At 38.9% G+C, this 16,003-nt stretch overlaps 1 long non-coding RNA gene across 1 annotated transcript in view; it reads right to left on the bottom strand.

Moving 5' to 3' along the window:
- Window positions 1-16,003, bottom strand: part of LOC149121374 (uncharacterized) — a 115,590-nt gene that overhangs the window by 98,202 nt on the left and 1,385 nt on the right. The window lies entirely within an intron of this gene.

Raw genomic sequence — 16,003 nt, 5'->3', positions numbered from 1 at the left:
AAAAAAAAACAAATAACTTGGAAAAAACTTAACCAAGGATGTCAAATATTTCTATAATGAGAATTACAAAATCTTAAAGAACTAGAAGAGGATACCAAAAAATGGAAAAATATTCCATGCTCACTGATTGGAAGAATTAATATCATCAAAATGTCCATTCCTCCAAAAGCAATTTACAGATTCAATGTGATACCAATGAAAGTATCAAACATATTCTTATCAGATCTAGAAAAAATGATGCTGATATTCATATAGAAACATATATTGAGGCACAGGAGACCTCAAATAGATAAACGAGTATTATACAATGAAAACAGAGCTGGAGGCATCAGAATACCAGATTTCAAGACATACTACAGGGCCATTATAATCAAAACAGCATGGTACTGTACAGAAACAGATGGATAGGCAATAGAACAGAATAGGAACACCAGAAATCAATCCAAACATCTACAACCAATTTATATTTGATCAAGGAGCTAAAACCAATTTCTGGAGCAAGGAGAGTCTTTTAAACAAATATTGTTGGGAAAACAGGATTTCCACATGCAGAAGTATGAAGCAAGACACCTATGTTACACTTTATACAAAAATCCACTCAACATGGATTAAAGATCTAAATCTATGACCCAACACCATAAAATTATTACAGAACATTGGAGAAAGTCTGCAAGATATAGGCACAGGGAAGACTTCTTGGAAAAATCTCCAGTGGCATAGGCAGTCAAAGCCAAAATTAACAACAGGGATTACATCAAATTGAAAAGTTTCTTGTTTCCAAAAAAAAGTCATCAAAGTGAAGAGGTAACTGACAAAAATGGGAGAAAATCTTTGCAAATTATGCAACTGATAAAGGATTAATAACCAAAATCTGGCAGGCACCACAGCTCACTTGGCTAATCTTCTGCCTGTGGAGCTGGCACCCTGGGTTATAGTCCTGGTTGGGGTGCCAGGTACTGTCACAGTTGCTCCTCTTCCAGTCCAGCTCCCTGCTGTGTGGGGAGCAATCCGGACTGGACTAAGTTACTGAAATTAAGACTTATTCTATGCATCTGCTCTCCCACAATATGGCGTTGGGAGAGAAGTAAACAGCTTCCGCACAGCTGCCTCCAGTTCAACTAATAAACTGTAGGACTTGCTCCTGATTGGAGAGCAGCGTACTCGGCGTGTGGGCAGCCGAGTTGGGATTGGCGGAGGAGGACTATAAAGGAGGAGAGAGACGGCATGCACCAGGAACATCTATGGGGAACATCTAAGGGAACCCGTGCAGCCCCCGAGAAAGCCGGCCGGCGGTGTGCCGCTCCCCTGTGGAAGTGGGGAATGTGGCCAGGGGGAACTGCCCTTCCACGGAGGTGGAAGGGATAGTAGCCAACCCGGGAAGAACCAGCAGCAAACCCGGGGAGGGCCGAGCAGACGAAAGAACAGCGCAGGGTCCTGTGTCGTTCCTCCACGAAGAGGGGGAGCGACATAATGGTGCCGTGACTCGGATATGAAGCCTAGGCAGGGCTTAGTGTCGTTCCCCCACGAAGACGGGGAGCGACATAATGGTGCCGTGACTCGGATAGGAAACCTAGCTCGGATAGGAAACCTAGGACGGATAGGAAACTTAGGAGGGAAGAAACGGGAAGAACTAGGGAAAATATCGGAGAGACTAGCAAACAGCCTAGGGAAAAGCCGGACGAAAAAGGAGCCGGAAGAAGCTATTGAAAGCCTAGGCATAGACTCGGATACGGACTACGGGGGGAAGCTGGGAGAAATCTCTAAGGTCAAAAGCGAAAGTGAAAGCTAGAACAAACAGACTCGGATGCGGACTGTGGGGAGAGGCCAGGAGAAATGAGGGAGGAGTATCGTTGGAGGAAAGCTTGGGGAAACATACCGGGTAGAGAAAAATGTTAGGGAAATTGAAGCCGCGGGGGGCAGGCCAAGGCGGAAACGGAAGCCACTTTGGGGTTCTCAAGTTAGCCCGGGAATAGGGGGCGAAAAGTTGAAACCAGAAGCTGAAACGTGAGCCTGGTTGGGATCCATCTGATTAGCCCGGGGAGCAAAGGACGGGAAGCCAAACCGTGGGGCGGAGACGTACGCTGGGTTGAATTCGCCAGGCTAGCCCGGGGAACTTAGATTGAATGCTAGTGGCGGACACGTAAGCTACGCTGTGTTACTCGCGGAAGCCGCCGCGTGCAGAGAGAGCACGGGGCGTGAATAGATAGGGAACGCTGGCGCGAGGCCGTGGTGCGGGCGCGAAGTGCGTGGAGACCGCGGAGCGTGCGCGCAGAGCCGGGAACCCGCCGGCGGGGCGAGGCGCCGGGAAGCTGCGGAGATAAGAGAAACAGAAGTTTAGAAGTAAGATGAGAAAAATAGGAATGCTGGAAGATAGAAGTAAAATGGGAGAAATAGGAATGCCCGGAGATAGAGAAATAGAGAAATAGAAAGGCCTCCCCTCAACATGGCAATTAGAAGGCTTGGATTCGGTCTGCCCGATTAGTGAGGCGATGAGCACCTGGGTGGCTAGCAGCTTATGCGCCGCAGGTCACTGAAGACAGGCACGAATTAACATCAGTAAGGCTTCCCCACAATACCGCAATTAGAAGGCTTGGATTCGGTCTGCCTGATTAAGGCGGTAAGCACCAGCAAGCAGCTCGACCAGAGTATGAGCTGCAGGTCACCGAAGATAGGCACGAACCAACACTAATAAGTCTCCCCCACAATACGGCAATGAGAAGGCTTGGATTCGGTTTGCCTGATAGGTTTTGTAAGCCCCTGCGGGCAGAGCAGAGCATGCGCTGCAGGGCACCGAACACAGGCACGCATCAGCGCCTAAAAACCTCCTCACAATGGCGAAGAGAGGACCCGGATTCGGTTTTCCTGATTGATAGGACTTGTAAGAGCCTGTGGCAACTCTAGCAAGTAGAGCAGAGTGTGTGCCGCGGGACACCGAAGACAGGCGCGTATCAACGCCAAAAAATAAAAAGAAAGGGGGATCTGTGGGGAGCAATCCGGACTGGACTAAGTTACTGAAATTAAGACTTATTCTATGCATCTGCTCTCCCACAACATGGCGTTGGGAGAGAAGTAAACAGTTTCCGCACAGCTGCCTCCAGTTCAACTAATAAACTGTAGGACTTGCTCCTGATTGGAGAGCAGCGTACTCGGCGTGTGGGCAGCCGAGTTGGGATTGGCGGAGGAGGACTATAAAGGAGGAGAGAGACGGCATGCACCAGGAACATCTATGGGGAACATCTAAGGGAACCCGTGCAGCCCCCGAGAAAGCCGGCCGGCGGTGTGCCGCTCCCCTGTGGAAGTGGGGAATGTGGCCAGGGGGAACTGCCCTTCCACGGAGGTGGAAGGGATAGTAGCCAACCCGGGAAGAACCAGCAGCAAACCCGGGGAGGGCCGAGCAGACGAAAGAACAGCGCAGGGTCCTGTGTCGTTCCTCCACGAAGAGGGGGAGCGACACTGCTGTGGCCTGGGAAGGCAGTGAAGGATGTCCCAAGTGGTTAGGCCCTGCACCCACATGGGGGACCAGAGGGAGCATCTGGCTGCTTGCTTTGGATCGGCGCAGTGCGCCAGTGTAGCAGCCATTTGGGGGGTGAACCAACGGAAAATGAAGACTTTTCTCTCTGTCTCTCTCTCTCTCACTGTCTAACTCTGCCTGTAAAAAAAAAATAACCAGAATCTACAAAGAGATCAAGAAACTTCACAACAGCAAAACAAACAACCCACTTAAGAGATGGGCCAAGAGCCTAAATAGACATTTTTCAAGAGGAAATCCAAATGGCCAGCAGACACATGAAAAAATGTTCAGGATCACTAGCCATCAGGGAAATGCAAAGCAAAACCACAATGAGGTTTCACCTCACTCCAGTTAGAATGGCTTTCATACAGAAATCAACTAACAACAGATGATGGTGAGGTGGTGGGGGCAAAGGCACAATAACCCACTGTTGGTGGGAATGCAGACTGGTAAAGCCACTATGGATACAGTTTGGAGATACCTCATAAATCTGAATGTATCCCTACCACATGACCCAGCAATTCCATACTTTGGAATTTACCCAAGGAGTATTAAATTGGCAAATAAAAGAGCTGTCTACACCTCAATGTTTATTGCAGTGCAATTCAGAATGGCTAAGACATGGAATCAACCTAAATGCCCATCAACAGAAGACTGGATAAAGAAGTTAAGTGATATGTATTCTACAGAATACTACACAGTGGTAAAATAAATGATATCTGGTCATTTGCAACAAAATGGAGGAATCTGGAAAACATCATACTGAGTGAAATAAGCCAGTTCCAAAGGGACAAAAATCATATGTTCTCCCTGATATGTGACAACTGAGCATCTAAAAGGAAAACTGTAGAAGTGAAACTGACACTATGAGAAGCAGTGACTTGATCAGCCCTTGTGATGACTGTCAAGGAACAGCTTACTATTTTATTCATTTTAATATTTTATTTTTCTACTTAATACCATTGGTTGAACTTTTTACTTAACACAGAATTATTCTTAGGTGTTTAAATCAAATTGAAATAAAAAATAAGAGTTGGAATAAGAGATGGAGGGGATATACAGTTTGGCACATGCTCCCAGGTATTTACCCCTAAGGGTAAAGCATAAAACTTGCCATGGGACTCAAAATACTAAAAATTGGCATGTGCCAATGCCACCTTACTAATTAAAGTGATCAGTTTAAGTCCATAACTGATCATAAAGAGGATTAAGTGTCAAGGGAGCACACAAATAAGACCAGTGTCTGCTAATAATTGCAGAATTAAAAAGGAGAGAACAATCCAGGATGGGAAGCAGGTCACAGAGCAGACTCTTAGAATGACAAATGCCGTAAACAGAACTCTGGCCTCAGAATCACACCTTAAGGCATTTGGATCTGGCTACAAAGCACATGAGAGTAGTTCAGGCATGGAAACACAGGACAAAATGTGGCAAAAATGACCTTAAAGAAAGACCTCTGTGAGTGAGATTCCAGCAGAAAGAAGCAGACATTAAGGAATGAGGTACCTTTCTCTGAAGGGAGGAGAGAACTTCCAGTTTGATTATGACCTTGTATAAATAATGTTGGACTTTGTGAACTCAAGAGGCTTCCATAGCCTTGGCAGCTCATGAAAAGAGCCTCAGATGATTACTGACATCATAAATGAAAGTCTGCGGCCGGCGCCGTGGCTCAATAGGCTAATCCTCCACCTTGCGGCGCCGGCACACCGGGTTCTAGTCCCGGTCGGGGCGCCGGATTCTGTCCCGGTTGCCCCTCTTCCAGGCCAGCTCTCTGCTATGGCCAGGGAGTGCAGTGGAGGATGGCCCAGGTGCTTGGGCCCTGCACCCCATGGGAGACCAGGAGAAGCACCTGGATCCTGGCTCCTGCCATCGGATCAGCGCGGTGCGCCGGCTGCAGCGGCGGCCATTGGAGGGTGAACCAACGGCAAGGGAAGACCTTTCTCTCTCTGTCTCTCTCACTGTCCACTCTGCCTGTCAAAAAAAAAAAAAATGAAAGTCTGAACTGTTAAATCATCAACAGGAGTCACTGTGCACTTGCTCCCTATATTGGGACCTGTGTACTTAATGTTTTTTTACTATGAGAATTAACACTATCACTAGTTCTCAAACCATGCTTTATACTTTGTCTTTCTGTGTGGGTGCAACCTGTTGAAATCTTTACTTAGTATAGAGTTGATCTTCTGTATATAAAGATATTTAAAATGAATCTTAATGAAGAATGGGATAGGAGAGGGAGTAGGAGATGGGATGGTTTGTGGGTAGAAGGGTGGTTATAGAGCAAAGAATCACTATAATCCAAAGGTTGTACTTTTGAAATTTATATTTATTAAATAAAAGTTTTCTATAATTATAACATATCTGAATAGAGCAATACTGAGTAAGAACATTAAATCAGGAATAATGTGTTCAAATGAAAGATCAGCAACAAATATCTTCATTAATAAAATCTACAAAATTAAAAAAATAACACCAATCTTTTGAAAAGTTAGAGAGGTAACTTTTCCAGACTCATCATATGAGGCCAGCTGGTAAATCCATTATGGAAGTCTGCCTGGAGATTCCTCAGAAACCTGAATATAACCCTACCATACAACCCAGCCATCCCATTCCTTGGAATTTACCCAAAGGAAATTAAATTGGCAAATAAAAGAGCTGTCTATATCTTAATGTGTATTGCAGCTCAATTCACAATAGCTAAGACCTGGAATCAACCTAAATGCCCATCAACAAAAGACTGGATAAAGAAATTATGGGCTATGCACTCTATAGAATACTATACAGCAGTAAAGAAATGAAATCTGTTCATTTGCAACAAAATGGAGGAATCTGGAATACATCATGCTGAGTGAAATAAGCCAGTCCCAAAGGGACAAATATCATATGTTCTTGCACGGTGACAACTGACTGAGCACCTAAGAGGAAACCTGTTGAAGTGAAATGTACACTATGAGAAAAAATGACTTGATCAGCCCTTGTCCTGACTGTTGAAGAACAACTTACTATTTTGTTCCTTTTAGTATTTTTTGTTCTACTTAATGCCATTGGTTGAACTCGTTAATTAACTTGCAATTATTCTTAGGTGTTTAAATTTAACTGAAAAGTGATCTCTGTTAAATATAAGAGTGGAAATAAGAGAGGGGGGAGATGTACAGTATGGCCCATGCTCATCAGACATACCCCTAGTGGTAGAGTTAGAAACATGCCAGGGGATTCCAATTCAATCCCATTAAGGTGGCATGTAGCAATGCCAGCTCACTAGGCAAAGTGATCAGTTTCAATTCATAATTGATCATAACGACAGGATTGAGAGTCAAAGAGATCACCTAAACAAGACTAGTATCTGATAATACTGACTGACAGAATTAAAAAGGAGAGAACAACCTAAGATGGGAAGTGACTCAGAATGGCAGATGTCCTAAACAGAACTCTGGCCTCAGAATCAGCCCTTAAGGTTTTAGATATGGCTAAAATCCCATGAGAGTATTTCAGGCATGGAAAGCCAAGACACTCTGGCAAAAAAGACCTAACTGAAAGATCTCTGTGAGTGAGATCCCAGTGGAAAGAATGGGGCCATCAAAGAAGGAGGTACCTTTCTCTGAAGGGAGGAGAGAACTTCCACTTTTACTATGGCCTTGTCTAAATAAGATCAGAGGTGATGAACTCAAGAGACTTCCACAGCCTTGACAGCTCATGACAAGAGCCTCTGGTGATTACTGACGTCATAAATTAGATTGTCAATTGTTAAGTCAACAACAGGAGTCACTGTGCACTTACTCCCCATGTAGGCTCTCTGTCCTTAATGTGTTGTACTATGTGAATTAACGGTAAAACTACTACTAAAACAGTACTCTATACTTTGTGTTTCTGTGTATGTGCAAGCTGTTCAAATCTTTCCTTAGCATATACTAAATTGATCTCCTGTATATAAAAATAATTGAAAAAATGAATCTTGGTGTGAATGGTATGGGAGAGGGAGTGGGAGATGGGATGGTTGCGGGTGGGAGGGAGGTTATGGGGGGGAAGCCAGTATAATCCAAAAGATGTACTTTGGACATTTATATTTATGAAATAAAAGTTAAAAAATAAATAAATAAACCTAAGTTTAATTAAGGGAATTATAAAAAGTTTTCTATAATAATAATAACATCTCTGAATAGAGCAATACTGAGAACATTAAATGAGGAATAATGTGTTCAAACGAAAGATCAACAACAAATGTCATCATTGCTAAAATCTACAAAATTAAAAAAAACACCAATTTTTTTGAAAAGTATTATACAAATTGTTAGGGAGGTAACATTTCCAAACTCATTATATAAGGCCAGTTTTTCCTAAAGTGACCTGATAGATGCAAGATCTCTGTTTATCTCTGATTCTCTTTTTTCAAATAAAAACTTACCCAGCAGAGTCCCTGCTGAATATAATGCAACACTGTCATCCTAATAGAATTTATATTAGAATATAGGTGCAAAATTTGATAGTAATTGAATCCAGTTTGGAATCCAAAAAAATAAAATAAAATAAAATAAAATAAAATAGTCAGATATCATAATCAAGTCAGATGTAATACAGGAACGGGAAAATATGAATGTAATTCATAATTCCAATAATTCACATCAATCAAAAATAAACATCAGTATAATAAACTAGATGCAGAAAACATTTTGTATAAAATTATACATTCACTTATGAGAAGTAAATTGAGCAGAACACTTACAGATTGCATATACTTCAATTACAAAACCCTTGCATTTGAGGAACCTGAGCCAGATTCTATTGAATGCTAACAAAATGAAAGCATTCACCCTATAATTGGAACCATAAAATGATGCACATTTTTTACTTTTATATTCAATACTGCAATGTAAGGTCTAGGCAAAACAAAAAGAAAAGGTAAGGAAATAAAAGACATAGATGTAGAAAAGAAGAAATTGAAATTATTTATTTTTCCAGATGATTTTATTCTATTTATATGGAAATGCAACGAGTTCAACAACAGGCCACCTGAACTGGTAAATGACTGGTAGATTTGTAGGATACAAAGTAAGCACAAAAAATCAGAATAAGTTTTATATACCAATACTATTGTGAACCCACTGAAAAAATAAATTAAAGAAGAAATTAAATTCACAATAAGAAATAAAATACCCTGGATAAATTTGACTTGTGATGTAAAATGCCTCTACAGCAACAATTCTAAAGCCATGATAAAGAATCTGAGATCAAAAAGACTGCTCATATTCACAGATTGAAATACTTTAATATTTCCATATTATCCAAGTTAATTTACAGATACAATATGCTTTCCATCAAAATCAATGGAATTCATCATGTATCTAGAAAAATAAACCTAAACCTCATATCTTCACATATATTAAAAAAAAGTTCCACATAGAAAAGTAACTCTTGAGAAACAGAACACGTCTGGGGTCACAACAAATGAGTTCAATACATACCATAGATGTATGGTAAACCCTGGCATAAAAACTGATGAATAGACCAGTGTAAGAGGATAGAGGCTCCCAAAAAGAAATACAGATACATACAGACAATGGATCTTTTACAAAGCTAACAAAAATACACTGGAAAAGGTATAGTCTATTCAGTAAATTGTCCAGAGGCAACAGGATATCCATATGGACATGACTAAACCCAGATGACCACCCCTCTTTTCCTATACAAAGTCAACTGAAAGTGAGTCATGGATGTAAATGTAAGAACTGAAACTTACAAAATATAGAGAAAACTATAAGACATTGACATAAGCAATGGCTTCTTGATAAGATACCCTAAGAACAGGCAATAAAAAACTAATAGAGAAACCTTATATCAAACTAACAAGATAATTCACAACAAAGAAGACAATCATCAGAGTGAAGATAAAACCCCTCTTAACTCCTATAAAACCAGCATCACTTTAATTCTAAAACCAGGTATATGTACAAAGCAAACTAAGACCAATATATTTGATAAATACAGATGCAAACAATCCTCAAAATACTTGCTAATCAAACATAACAACACATTAAAAATATAATTCACCCAGACCAAGTGGGAATGCACTAGATAAAATATGTCCTTGATAAAAACCTTGAACTGGGAATAGAAGGAATATTCATGAACACATTCAAGGTAGTTTATGACAAATACAGAGCCACCATCAAATTGTGTGGGTAAATTGGAAGCATTTCCACTAAGATCTACAAGGATGCTCACCCCCATAATTGCTATTCAATATAGTTCTAGAAGGCTTACTGAGAGCCACCAGCAAGCAAAATCCAAGCAAAGGGATACAAATTGGAAACGTTGAAGTCAAATTATTTCTGTTGATAGAAGATATGATTTTATATATAGGGAAGCCAAAAGACTCCACCAAGAGACTATTGGAACTCAAGAGAGGTTGGTAAATTTGCAAGATAAAATCAATACACAAAATTCAATAGCATTTGCATAAAAAAATGCTATGGCTGAGAAGGACATGCAAGATCAGTTCAATTCACAATAGCCAAATTGGAATAAATTTAAATAAAGAGGTCAAATATCTCTACAATGATAATTACAAAACATTTTTAAAATAAATAGGAGAACATAAAAATGGAAATATCTGTCATGTTCATGGATTAGAAGAATTAATAGAATCAAAATGTCCATACTACTGAAAGCAATTTACATGTTCAATATGATCCCAATCAAAATAGTAACGACATTCTTCTGAAAAAGAAAGATAGAAAAATTGATGCTAAAATTCATATGGAAGCCCAAGAGATCCTGAATAGCTAGAGCAAACTTAAAGAATAAAACAAAGCCAGAGTCATCGCAATATCAGATTTCATGACAACTACAGGTCAGTTAGAATCAAAAAAGCCTAATACTGGCACAAAAATAGACATGTAGACCAATGGACTAGAGTAGAAATTCCAGAACTTAATACACTCGTGTACAACCAACCGATCTTTGACAAAGGAGCCAAAATCAATGCCTGAAAAAAAGGTACTCTTCAACAAATGTTACTGGAAAACTTGGATTCTGCATGTAGAAGTATGAAACAAGACCACCACCTTACAATTTATACAGAAATGAACTATAGATGGATCAATGATATAAAACAATAACCTGATAACATCAAATTACTAGATGAAAATATTGGGAGACTCAGCAAGACATTGGCATACACACGGAATTCTTGTAAAATACCCCAGAATGATAGGCAATCAAAGCAAAAATAAACAAATAGGATTGCATTAAGCTAAGATGCTTATGCACTGCAAAGGAATTGCTCAATATATTGTAGAGGCATCCAAGAGAACAGGAAAAAATATTTGCAAATCTTGCAATGGTTAAAGGTCTGATACCCAGAATCTACAAAAAGTTCAAGTAATCCAGAACAGCAAAAACAACAAAAATCCTGTCAAGCAATGGGCAAAGGACAAAACAGACATTTTTGAAGGATGACATTCAAATGGTCAACAGAAACATTTAAAAATGCTCAGGATCATTAGCCAACAGGAAATGCAAACCAAAAGGATGATGAGGGTGAAACCTCACCCCAATTAGAGTGGCTATCTTTCAAACATTATAAAACAATAAATGTTAGCAAATATATGGGTGGTAAAATACTATAATCCACTGCTGGTTAAATTGCAAAAGAGTACAACCATTATGGAACACAGTCTGGTAATTTTTCAGTAATCTGAAAATTGTTCTACCATATACACAGCCATCCCACTCATAAAAATTTACCCAAATGGAATGAAATCAGCATAAGGAAGACCTGTCTGCACCTTATGTTTATTGCAGATCAATAGCTAAGATCTGACATCAACCAAGAGATTCATCAACTGAATAATGGTTAAAGAAAATGTGGTATATATACACTATGCAAAACTACTCAGCTATATAAATTAATAAGATCTTGTCTTTTACAACAAAGTATATGCATATGGAAGCCATTATTCTCAGTCAAATAAACCAGCACAAAATAAACAAATAAACAAAGCACAAAGAAACAAAGCACAAAAATGCAATGTTGAGTTTTGGTTATTGCTTACAATCCTTGTCTGTACTCTTGATAAGCAGTGATTTTTCTACTTGTTCCATTCAATTCTTTATTTGGTGCAGAGTTCAGCTTGTGATTATAAAATAAATTGAAATTATGCAATTATGGATATAAAAAGAAAAAATAAGAGAGGAAGGAGGACAGAGGGTCGGAGCATGGGCAAGAGGGAGGTTAGGGTGGGAAATATTATGCTCTTAAGTCTGTGTATATGAAATACATGAAATTTGTTCACCTTATATGAATAAAATTATTTTAATACCCCAGTAGACTGGGATAACGTATTTGCCAATTCTGCATTTCAGGAAGAACTGAAATTCAGAATACATATGAAACTGCTGAAATTATGCACAAATATATCTAAGAATTGGGAAAGGATCTGAACAGGCATTTCTGTAAAGAAGAAATACCCATGGTCAACAAAAATGGGAAAAATGCAATATAATTATTATATAGGAAAATGCAAATCAAAACACACTAGGTGTCACCTAACAAATGCTAGCAGGGTATGAAGAAAAGAAAACTTTAATATGTTATTGGAGCCTGCACTGTTGTGTAGCAATTAAAGCCGCCACCTGCAGTGCCAAAATCCCATATGGGGACTTGAGTCCCAGCTGCTCCACTTCTGATCCAACTCTCTTCTGTGGCCTGGGAAATCAGTGGAAGGTGGCCCAAGTCTTTAGGCCTCTGCTCCCACATGGGAGACCCAGGAGGAAGCTTCTGGTTCCTGGCTTTGTTTTGGCCCAGCTCTAGCCATTGCAGCCATTTGGGGAGTGAACCAGTGGAGGGAAGATCTCTCTCTTTCTATCTGTAACTATGACTTTCAAATAAATAAATATTTTAAAATATAAGATATTGATGAGAATGCAAGTTAGCCTGAGCATTATGAAGACTTAGTATGGCCATCCCTCAAAAAATGAGAAGGGATAAACCTCTCCAACCATTGTGTATGTATCAGAAGGAAATTCAATCTGCATGCAAAAGAGATTTCTGCTTCCTGTTTTGACTACAGCAGTATTCATAGTAGTAAATATTTGGAACCAACCTAGGAATCTATCAATGTGTTACAGGTTTTCCAGTCCTGATTCAGTGATTAAAAAGGATTGAAATATTATTTGCTTCAAAATGGGTGGAACTGGAGATCCTTAAGTGAAGTAAGACTGGCATAGGAAGAAGTAAATTTCACATGTTCTCTGATATATGGGTTTCTAAAAAATGGTGGATATAAATATAAATGTTTTTAATTAGGATGGGAAGATTCATTACTGAAGATACTGGGTGGTACGATAACAGATATAGAAACAGAGTTAGAAAGAACGAACCACTGGCAGTGTTCCATAATACAGTGTTGTGACTTTAGTTCATGATAAGATACACTGTATAAGAAATTGTTATGGAGGAGCTTGTAGGCCTTAAACACAAAATAAGCAAGGAAAATCCTCATTTTCTAGATAGATTAAATTATGTTGTGTGCGTACTCAAATGTTGCACTGTATCCTGTGATAACATAAAAGTAGTGTTAATCAAAGACTGAGCAAAATTTTAAAAATCAGAAATGTCTCTATATTCTGTCAATGAACTGTCTGCAATATGTGATTAACCAAACTACATCATTTACAAAGCATAAGAAAGTAATAAGGCAATAATCTCCAGTCCTGCTAAGGATTATTTGAATAATCTTAAAATCTAAAAATCAAGGTTGCCTTTCCCATTGAACTTTTTGCTCATCCCTTGCATGCCTTTCTGATATTCTATGAATGCCATTGTTGCAAAGCTAAACTTGAACCTAAATGGAAGAATAGTTGTAAGGTTTTAATATGTATTTATTTACTTGAAAGGAGGAGGGACAGTAGTGGATAGATCTTCCATCCACTAGTTCACTTGTCAATGTTTGCAAAACCTGGGACTGGTTCCAGTTTAATCTAGGAGCCAGGAACACTTTTTGTATCTCCAATGTAGGCAGAAGGTACATGAGTACTTAAGACATCATCAAATGCCCCTCAGATACATTGTAGCAAGAATCTGGAATGGAAGTGGGGAATGGCCAGGACCTGAATGAGGAAGATAAATATGAGATGAGGGCATCCCAAGTCATGGCTTAACTCACTGCTCATGACCCCATCCCTTTATACTGTTTTATTCATTCTTAATACTGTTGTCAAATTACAGGCATGATGTTCAAACTTGCATCCATGTATTTCAGTTTAAAAAAAGGCTTAGGGTAACTGTTAAGTTTAGTAAAACTGTATTCCACAATTGAGGACCCGGGTGCATTTCCTGATTCTGATCCTAACTCCAGCTTCCAATTAAAGCAGACCCTGGGAAGTCATGATGATGTCTCAAGACATGTGGTTTGTGCCACCCACATGGAAAACCTGAAGTGAGTTACCTGCTCTCAGGTTTAGATCTGATCCCTCCCTGGAAGATGTGAGCATTTGCAAAGTGAACTTGTGAATAGGAGCTCTTTCTCTCATTCATTGTCTCTTGTTTTCTATCAAGTAAATTAGAAAATAATTCATCAGACATAAAGAGCAACATAGTCTTGGAAGTCATCCAAGTAAAGAAAAGGCTGAAAGCAAATGGAGGTATAGCAAAATATTTGTATTCTTTATTCCAATGTAACCTAACAGATAATATTATCATTTTAATAAAAGCTTAACAATGAACAGTGTTGTTACAGTTTCTGATCATTAAAAATAATGACAGAAATTATATAAACAATAGGAGTAAAGAGTTGAGAACATTCTTTTATAAGATATCTGAGCTTCCAAAGAAATAGTGTTCCAAACCAATTTTATGTGCTATACATTACATTTTTGTGAACTTAAGATACATATGTACAGATTTCAAAAGTAAAATAGAATGAAGATATAAAAGTGATTAAATAGAAAATATGCAGAAACATGGTCCATTATAACACCATTACATTGAAGCTTGGAAAAGCAATATGCTCTTCAGGTTAATCAGGATTTGTGTCAGAAAATTTAAAAGGGTTACACAGTGAGATGAGCAGATCATTTTCTATGAGGATAGTACAGTGTTTCATATCAGTGTTCATAGATAGAGCATCAGGATATTTAAGAAAAATGCTTACAAAACTGCAAGGATTGCCCAGTGTTTATCAGAACAAATAAATACAATGGTATAAATACCCAACCAGGGGTAATTAATAGTTATCCATATGTCATTGTGCAGATACATCAGCTAACACTAGATGGAGAAAATAAATAAATAAATAAATAAGGTCACTTCAAGTGTTGAAAAAGCACAAAAATCAGTATATATGGAAGAAAAGATAGACAATCCATTTTAACTATCAATATTTCCTACAGAAGCACAGTCTATACACAATCTATAACATGACAGCATTTTGCCATGATGTAACAAAAAAGGCCAAGAATTAGCAGATGAGCAACAAAAATCAAGAAGGATATTGTCACAAATACCAAACAAAGCTAGCAAAACTCATGGTTTAGAGAAACAGAAAGTAAGCAAACAAAAACATCAAAGAACCAGGACTTTCCTCTTGGGGGCAGAAGTAGAAGAGATTGGGAAAATACCTGAACTGACCAAGGCCCCTATATTTTCCTGAATATTAGTTCTATGGATTTTAACATTCTTATTCAAATTTAGCAGAAAACAAAGATGTCAACAATTGTCTTCCTTTCAGGTTTTATTACTGTATATTAGGGATCTATGCAAGAGTATATATGTCTAACATGAAATCATGCACATAATTTCTAAGCTGGTGTACTAAGTGCAATTGAAAGGAAGCAACCTATTTATCCCACAGTATCAAGGGACACCAAACTCAGGTTCCCAGACTTTGGGGATCACTCTCAGGAGATGCTGACTAAGGGGATTCACTCTCAGGAACTAAGACAAACCTCAGCAGCCAGAACATTTAATTCTGAGAGTTCCACACTTTTTACTTTTCCCTCCCAACAGTTTGCATTGGCTCCCTCCTCCAAGGTCTTAATTCTCACCAGAAATCAAACACTTAAAATCAGTTTAAGTCTGTGACCTGTGCAGTCATTTTCATGATCACTAACACCAAATGTGTGTTGTTTGCTTAATATCAAACAACACATCTATAACACCTATGACTTACCGACAGTTCAATTCTGCCATTATATAGAGTTAGCAGACATAATGGATTAAGATTTTAGCGTCAACACATCCCAGGCATATACCAATGAAAAGCATGTATTTGATTTTCTGGCTCCAGTCAAAATTATGAAGTTATCCAGAGATCCCCTCTAAAGCTATCTTATTTGCATGAGCTTAGCTATGGCCTGAAATTTGTGTATTAGACAGAATCATAGCCACTCATATTGCCCATGAAATATCTGAGTCTTAAAATCAAAGGTACAGGAATTGAGGAGAAAAGAATTTTTTTTTCTTTTACCAGTCACAAATGAACTCTCAAATTTATAAAC

Source organism: Oryctolagus cuniculus, chromosome 17, assembly GCF_051225735.1.
Source record: "Oryctolagus cuniculus isolate XC-2025 breed Fujian yellow rabbit chromosome 17, ASM5122573v1, whole genome shotgun sequence".
NCBI lineage: Eukaryota > Metazoa > Chordata > Mammalia > Lagomorpha > Leporidae > Oryctolagus > Oryctolagus cuniculus.
The sequence above is the reverse complement of the archived record's forward strand: the minus strand, read 5'-3'. Positions and strand labels throughout refer to the sequence as shown.